At 42.8% G+C, this 7045-nt stretch overlaps 1 pseudogene; it reads right to left on the bottom strand.

Moving 5' to 3' along the window:
* Window positions 1-1031: 1031 nt before the first annotated feature.
* Window positions 1032-3327, bottom strand: LOC147426715 (uncharacterized; annotated as a pseudogene).
* Window positions 3328-7045: the final 3718 nt, after the last annotated feature.

Below are 7045 nucleotides of genomic sequence, written 5' to 3'. Positions count from 1 at the left end.
GCCAATCGTTGACATGGGTGAGAGAATTCACGATGAGATCGCTAGGCATGGTTGGAGAAAGGTGTCTTGCTTGGTATTGCTTTGGTCGATATGTCTGCCAAATGTGGTTCCCTAGAAAACCACAAAAATTGATTGATGAGCTTTTTATCTGGGATGTCTTCACCTGGAATGCATTGCCTACATAATATGCCCAACATGGCTGTGGCAAGGATGCTGAGAGCTATTTTCATCAAATGCAAAGGGAAAGCCTTTCTGTGGATGCACTCACTTATGCTCGCACTTTGAATGTCTGAGGGGCATCCTCTACAAGATATTGTCTCTTGGAGCGTGTTGATTGTAGGATATGCCCAGCATGGATGTGGCAAGGAGGCTTTAGGCTGTTTTTGCCAGTTGTGAAGGCAAGAACTTTCTCCGGGTGCAATCGATTCAGCTTGCACTTCGAATGCTTGTGTGATTGCTATTCAAGACCTGTTAGTGACAAATGACTTTCTTGCTGGTGCTTTGATTGATATGTACGCAAAATATGGTGCCCTCATGAAAGCACTAAGAGTTTCTTTGTTTTCTCCGGGCTGTTTTCACCAGATGCAAAAGGAAGGCCTTTCAGATGTTGTCTCTTTGAGCACGTTCATTGCACGATATGCCCAGCATGGGTGTGGCAAGGAGGCTTCACACTGTTTTTGCTGGTTGCAAAGGGAAGGCCTTTCTTTGGATGCAATCACCTACGCTTGCACTTTGAATGCTTGTGTGATTGCTAGTGAGAGGTTGTTGGTGAAAGATGTCGTTCTTGGTGGTGCTTTTTCTATATGTATGGAGTTTATTGGCACTGCCTATGGCAGGGTCTATGGGGAGGAGTTTTGCTAGCATGGCCATAGGGGCTTTGGCCAATGACGATTTGCCATGGGAGGGTATCTTCTTTAGGTGGACAACATGCATGCAAATGCTATTTTGGTTGGGGCTTGTGGCGTCCAGAAAGTAAGTGTTTCTGCACTGTTTTCGCTCAGCATCCCAAAACAAAAGATGTTCTCAACTGCTGTGGCCGTGCTCTCTCTCTCTCTCTCTCTCTCTCTCTCTCTCTCTCTCTCTCTCTCTCTCTCTCCATGTCACCGCGCAATAATGAAATCCGGTGCAGTATTCGATGATGATGATCACATGATGACGATGATGATCGTTTGCCACCCGATCAATGAGCTCCTCGCAAGAGAATATGCAAGGAGCCAGCGCAGAACCTTTTCAGTTTGTGAAGGAGTGGTGAAAGACTTGGGAGGACTCTGAAAGGCAGAGATCTGAGCCGAGTACGCAATGCTGTTTGGTGCAAGATGGGAGTTGCTGATTGATCTATGGGATTTTTCAATCTTGTCCCAAATTTGTGGATCAATTTCTTTCCATCTGGGGACCTTCTCTAAGAGCTTTCCAAGCATAAGCAGCTCAATTTCCCTTGTTGCTGGTTTGTTTTTGCAAGTTGCGAGATCCGAGTTGCAGCTCCACACATTACGTTTACATTTCTCTGGCATGTGATATGAAGCTAGAGACGGCAGCATACATAGTAGTCCCCCTTTTGTCCTACTCATTAGCAGAGATTTGTTTTGAAAAAAAAGACTTTTGTATATGAAAACAGAGGTGTTGAAATCCTTTTCTGCCTTGTTTTTTCCTTATTAACTGAATCAGATTATCTAACTTGATGAAGTTCAAGTTGAGTAATGGACCTCGTGATCATAAGTTGTGGGTTGCTGAGTTTTGGGTTGTCCAACTATTGCTAATGGCCATAATGTTCAGAGCGCTTTCTGCTGAATTTGGTTGCTCTAAATGTTTTGAAGTTGGGAGGTGCCTACAGTGTTGCTTCTAAGCTAGGCATGGTTGGCCGATTTGCGGTTGTCTATCAGGCTTGCTTCCTAATGATGGGTTGTTGGCTGATTGTGGTTGGGTAAGATGCCGAGCTACTTTTTGCATTAGAACTCTGTTTTTCTGAAAGGAATAATCAGGTGATATTGCCGCAATGTGTGATCACAGTTATTCCACATTATTAAGCTTCACAGGTCGATTGTGCTGCTCAATGTTGCCTTGTGTATTAGTAAGTGATTTGCAATGATATAATTGCTGTTTGGATTCCTCACCACAACAGACGTCATCAAATAGTATTTGATGAATCAGGCTTGTTGTTGCCGGTGAGCTCTTGGTCTCTGTAGATTTCCCAAGGGACACATCTTTGCATGAGGTGTCAACTTTGCAAGGGCTCTTGCCTTTGGCCATTGAGCATTGAAGAGCAAGCATGATCTGTGATGCGATTGCTCTAAGAGGATTTCTGTTGTGAGGGATATTGTTCACTTTGGAACTTCAATAGAGCACTGGCCCTTTGCATGCCTTTTAGAACGGTCTTTGCCACTCCCTGTAGACAACGGAATCATTCAAGATGCACTAGGGCGTCGAGGGATACGAGTCCGACTGCTTCTCTCAGGTGTTCTAGCGAGGGGAGAGGAACCACTGCTCACAAAAGCATCTGCTGCACCATATGCTTTTTCTAGTTGCTTTGCAGGCTTGGTCTTGTCTGTGTAGTCGTTCCTTGTAGAGCCAATACCAAAACCTAGCTCCTCCATTATAGAATTAGCCATCCCCCTTTGATGAAATCCCCAAAACTTAACTCATCCGTAGCACTCATCCTGTGCTTCTCGAAAGCTGTCTCGAAGCCAGCATTCTTCATGTCCCCTCATCACCTGTTCCAACATCAATAAGAAAAGAATCCTTAGGAGATGAGGACACAGACTAATCGTGTGACAGGAGGCTGACCCATGCCAAAAACCACATTTGTTCGGCTTCTTGTCACCCCAGGTAACACTTTCTGGTCTCGTAAAATGCTGCCCACGCTAGCAGGAGGAGAGAAGGCCTTAGAGCTCAGGCCACCCAACCGAGCCATATTTGCGGAATAGTGCCCAATTTTGCGTAGGTCCGGAAGAGTGCAACGTTGTTTTTTCCCAATTCCCATGTGACACGTGGAAGTACGCACCTTCTGTCAATGCCGCCTTCTGTCAGGTCGTCTGAACCTAGCCTTTGGCTATGTCTCTTGATAGCTCAAGGGTGGGGGGAAGTAGTGGTTCAACATAAAATCATTCGCTTCACATCGTCATCCAACTCCTTTTGTGGCATAGTGGGTCCTGCATTCTTTCAACAAATGTTTTTTCAAAACTACCAATTTTAGCTATTTTTGAGATAGTGGTTTACCAGTTGCCATGTCTAAGCTTCTCAAATAAAGCTTAGGGCTCATTTTCGCGCTTCTAGAAAGGTGGAAATCTTACATTGCTTTATAGCACACAATTAGGCTACCCAAAGCTCTTGCAAACCTCAAAATAGTCGATTTCTACTTGGTCGTGTAGGGAAAAGGTGAAAGTCTAAAGGAGGCTTTGTGGAGGGAAAGGTGAAGCATAGATCCCACATACTTACTTTTGCTCTTTAGAAGTGGGTATATATATAAGATGAGACACACTATTCCTTCACTTGAAAGGAAGCTATGGAGGATCTACTTCTTATATATATAAATAAAGACCGAGACCGAGATCGAGATCGGGGCTAGTGCTAATAGGGCTCTTTCATTTTCTCACTTACACGGGGACTAGTTGGAGTCATTTTTTTGTCAATTCAAAAAATTTCACCCAATTACAGGACGATTTTGTTTTTTTTTGTTTTTTTCTTTACTGATTTTTAGAGGAAATAATTCAAAAATTGACCTCGGCAAAGCTTGCATTAACAACAAATCTGAAATTGGTTGACTTCACAGAGCCTAGAAATAAAGACAAAACAAAAAAATAATTGACATTGTCATACGAAAGAAATGTGAATAGAAATGAACTAGAGCCTAGATTAGCGAAAAAAACATCAGAACAATCCTCATCATCGCATCCAGATCTGCACATGCACACACACACACACACACACACGCTTCCCGACCTTTCAAACAAGCAAAAAATAGCCTCAACACAGAATGCAATCTACGGTTGGAGCTTGGCCTAGAGCGGCTCCTCCGCAACGGTGCCAAAAATGTCAATTGTGAGGAACTTGCTCAACACCGTGTGCGAGCCACAGGGGCTGCAAGCACACAACCTTTGAACACAAACAAGCTCTATGACTACAGATGGCGTGTCACTCACCTCCTGAACTGTTGTCATTGAGAGGATCCTACGCACTCCAAGAGGAATAAGTTGCCGCTACTGTTTATCCTCCTCACTCTCGTTGTGCTTGTCACTGCTTGATCGCTTCTGCTCTCTCTCTCTCTCTCTCTCTCTCTCTCTCTCTCTCTCTCTGATCCACCACATTGTAACTTTCTGGTCTCATAGGTGACTTTGACCTTTTGAAGACGTTAATAGAACATTTCATTTCATTTCATTTCTTTCTCTCTCTCTCTCTCTCTCTCTCTCTCTCTCTCTCTCTCTCTCTCTCTCTCACTCAGACATACAACACAAGAGGATAAGGCAAGAGCAAGCTTCATACTTTCAGAATGAGAAAATCCTAGGTTTACAATCCTATGGGTCCATCCCTTTCACATACATGCATCCACATTCAGCCAATCATCACACTAAATAAGTGTGGTGCACCTATTATTGGTGATCACCAAACCTTAACCATAAACCTATGGAACTGACAAGCCCGGACCATGACTAAAAATATGAAAAAGAATAATAATGGCATCATGGGTTAACAGTCACCTATGAAAATCATATGGTTCACTTTAGAAAGCTGCAATGACACAATCTGCATGAGCCAAAGAGAGAAGAGAATTTCAAGAATGCAAAGCAATCAAAAAGTGACTATCCATATGCAACACTTATTATTGTTATGCATAAATGTTTTATTGAGCCAGAAGGTAATATCCTTATCTTTTAAATAGGACAAAAAGATATTGATAAAACGTACAAGATCTTGCATGAGGGAATGAAGGAGTTGGGGCCCAATGTTCCAAAGTTGATTATATTCCCAGTCTATAGTGCCCTTGTTGAAATCAACAAGGCTCCTGCCTAGTGCCATGGAAACTCAAATGTAGAAGAGAGGATACAAGTCACATGTTGTCACCTACATGATCTTTAAATGGCTTGTTGAAGCCACGAAAGTTGACAAAGCTCTTGCCATAGTGACCACCACCCACACATACACTACTAGGCCGATATTTATCCATTGCCCACCTACATGTACGCTACCAAACTAATATTTATCCATTTTCCACCTACATGTATGCTACCATGGTGACTCAAATGTAAAAGATGGGACACAAGTCACATGTGGTCACCTACATGAGATTTTAGATGGCTTGTTGAAGCCACAAAAGTTGACAAATCTCTTACCATAGTGACTACCACCTACACATACACTACTAGGCCGATACTTATCCATTGCCCACCTACACGTATGCTACTAGGCCGATATTTATCCATTGCCAGGGGAGAGGAGATGCATCTCAAATGTGGTAGCATGATAGATGGCTTGCTAAAGCCAACAAAGTCAACCAAACCCTTCACACCTACCACGCTTTACTCATCGCAGTTTGGCATGCTTTAATCAGCACGGGCTCAGCTGCAATTAGTGCAAGATGCTTTAATTAGCATAGAGTATACCATTTTCCTAGTTTAATGTAGATGCTACAATAATGATTTAATCCCTTGTGATGTTTTGATCCTCACATACAATTTAATTTTGTTGCATGCCTTTTAGCACTCAAAGGATGATGATGGGTTGACACTCCTCAACACTAAGTAATACCTAGCATTATATCATTATAATATATATATATATATACATATATATATATATAGAGAGAGAGAGAGGGGGGATCAAGGGGCTGGGAAGTTCACGCAAGAATGCCGGGGAGATTGCAGTCGTGAGTGTCACATCAAAACCAAACCTGGATACGAATTCAAACCCAAGAACCTGGGTAGTGCATGTTAACTCACAATATAGCCTCATAAAAAACGTTTGGGGATACACAATGTGCGTGCGGGTGAGGAGGTTAGCCCATGTGACACAAAACACGGGGTGTGAGTGTAACATTTAATGGCCTAGTAACTTGTGTGTAGCGGAAAATAGCATAAACATAGTGAGCATTTCATTAGAATAGAGTCCTAATGAGCATAGCAAGAATGCTTGGATGGAGAGAGCAACAAAAATCATAACACCTAGTTAGATAGGCATGAACAATACTTCAAAAGAGAGGGAAATTAAGCTATTGACAACAGTTGAGGACCGGATTTACATGGAGGCCGGTCCCCCCTCCAAAAGGCTTTGTATTATATGTTTCCCCCATCAAGGGAGACATTTTACAATACAATTCTTTGTGTTCCTTCAATAACTAGCTAGTGCAATGAAGATGGAAGCTTCAAGCACTAAGCAAACACTTATAAACAAAACATCAATTCTCTCACGGTCTCAAACCCAAGACCTCACACACCTTCGAAGATGGTGAGAGCTAGCGGGGTATGAGAGTAGATTGAGAGGAAGAAGAAGTAGTCTTACGAGAAAGAAGTATATCTCCTCACATAATCACTCATAAAATCTTAGCATAGCTTAGTAGTTAGCATGGTAGAGGAAATGAGCATGCATTGAAGCTTGGCTCTTGGTTGGATTTGCATCACAAAGCCAAGAGTTGGTGGTGTAGGCCTCCCTTCTCACAAGCTTGGAGTAGATGATGAGCTTTCCATTAAAGCTTGGGAAGGAGAGAGAGAGTCTTCTTGCTCCACACATGAGATTGTGTGAGTGTTTGTGTGATAATTCCTTGCCAAAATCAGCCCCCTCTCTCTCTTGGTCGACCCCTCTTGCAAATTACGTTTGTTGGCACCCCATTGGACCCTGCAAAGCTTAGCCAATCATAATTGAGAAGCATAAGTGATAGCCTTGTGACATGTGTTCCCCTTTCCCCTTTTGTGAGAGCTTTAGATGATATTAAATAATGCAACTAAACTCTCATTGGACCCCTTTGTCTTCTGGCCAATAGGAATCAAACAATCCATCGGGCTGCTGAATGCTCATGGGACCCCTTGGGAGACTGTCCAATAGTCTTCTAGAGAGCTTT

This window comes from Adiantum capillus-veneris, chromosome 24 (assembly GCF_014529385.1).
Source record: "Adiantum capillus-veneris isolate H3 chromosome 24, ASM1452938v2, whole genome shotgun sequence".
Lineage (NCBI taxonomy): Eukaryota > Viridiplantae > Streptophyta > Polypodiopsida > Polypodiales > Pteridaceae > Adiantum > Adiantum capillus-veneris.
This window is presented reverse-complemented; position numbering and strand designations above follow the sequence as displayed.